Below are 1,885 nucleotides of genomic sequence, written 5' to 3'. Positions count from 1 at the left end.
CACATGCATACACAGGCATACACGCACATACATGCACATGCAGACACGCGCACACACACGAGCACGACAAACATATGTATATGTGTATGTCTCTGTACACATATCCTTCTGATTCCGTTCTCTCTGCAGACAGTGTGTGTGTATATAGGGAGGGAGTGGGAGAGAGAGAAGCTAATTTATTTTAAGGAACTGGCTCATGTGATTGTTGGAGGCTGGCAAGTGTGGGATCTGCAGGGCAGGCCGGCAGGCTGGAGACCAAGGGAAGAGTTCTGCATCCAAGTGCCATCTGGAGGCAGAGTTCCTTCCTCCATAGGGGACCTCAGTCTTCCCCTCTTAGCCTCTGAGTCCTTCAACCGACTGGACGAGGCCCACCCACGTGTGAAGTTCATCTGCTTTACTCAGTCTGCTGATGTAAATCAATCAATCCCTCCCGCTCTCCCTTCTTCCCTTTCTCCCTTCCTTCATCTCACTGTCACGCAGGCTGGAATGCAGAGCTATGATCAGGGCTCACTGCAGCCTCGACCTCACGGGCTCGGGTGGATCCTCTGGCTCCAGCCTCCAGAGTGTCTGGGACTGCAGATGCATACAACCACAGCCAGATCCTTTTTGTATTTTTTTGTGGAGTCCGGGTCTCATTATGTTGCCCAGGCTGGTCTCGAACTGCTGGGCTCCTGCAGTCCACCTGCCTCTACCTCCCAAAGTGCTGGGGTCACAGGTGTGCGCCACCATGCCCGGCCTGAGTGTGGCTGTCATCTTAAGAATGTCTTCACGGTGACATCTAGACTGGTTTGGCCGTACAGCGGGGCACTGTGGCCGGGCTCAGAAGGGTGTGCCCATGAGCAGAGGTGACAGCATCTGCTGTCCCACTGCTAGGCATGCGGAGGTTTAGGGGGACTGTGCTAATTTTGAGAAACAAGCGTCTTTGTCTTCTAGTGTCACTGCAAGAATTGTTCTCGTGGTGTCTGAGGTTAAGTACCAGGAAGTACTTCCTCCTCATTGTGATTTGAGGTGGAGGGTGGAAGGTTACAGCAGGGTATTTAGGTAATGAGTGTACAAATAAAGGTCCTTTTGCTGACCTGACTGAGGCCGAGGTAACCCCAGATCCTTTACCAAACATTGCTAAACACCCGCCACTCATGCTGCAAATGCTGAGTTCAAGCCCGAGTGCCCGAATGGTGAATTCAGGGGAGTCAGGACCAGAGAATGATGATCTAGACCTTTTCACACGGCGTTTGCTTAGATCAGGTGTTGGCAGACATTTTCTTTAAAGGCCAGAGAGTCAATATGGAGACTTTGCAGCACGAAAGCAGCTATGGACATGGCGTCACAGGCAATTGCGGCTGTGTCCCCACAGGAGTTTCTTTACAAGAGCAAATGGCTACTGGGGTTTGGCCTGGGGTCCTGGTTTGCTAACCCCTGGCTTTGAGGGCCTCTGGCCTGGCATGGGGTGGGAACAGCATCCGCAAGCCTGGGTCTCCGCATCTGGGAGATGGGATAGATAACAGTGCCATCACGTTAAAGATACAGGGATCGACTCAGAGTCTTCAGCACAGAGCATGGCATGCAGTGTCCAAGCAGCGAGTTGCTGCTGTTGTTACGGATGAGGCTGTTAGATCCTCCCTGACACAAAAGGAAACTGAGGCTGATGACACCCTGGAGCCTCCTCCCACCTGCATCTAATGCTGCCTAAAAGAGCTTTCTAATCTAAGGATTAGAAAGACAGCCAGGGGCCGGGAGCGGTGGCTCACACCTATAATCCCAAGACTTTGGGAGGCAAAGGCAGGCGATCATGAGGTCAGGTGATCAAGACCACCCTGGCTAACACAGTGAAACCCCATCTCTCCTAAAAATACAAAAAATTAGCCGGACATGGTGGCGGGTGCCT

This window comes from Cebus imitator, unplaced genomic scaffold (genome assembly GCF_001604975.1).
Source record: "Cebus imitator isolate Cc_AM_T3 unplaced genomic scaffold, Cebus_imitator-1.0 Scaffold635, whole genome shotgun sequence".
NCBI classification, from domain to species: Eukaryota; Metazoa; Chordata; class Mammalia; order Primates; family Cebidae; genus Cebus; species Cebus imitator.
This window is presented reverse-complemented; position numbering follows the sequence as displayed.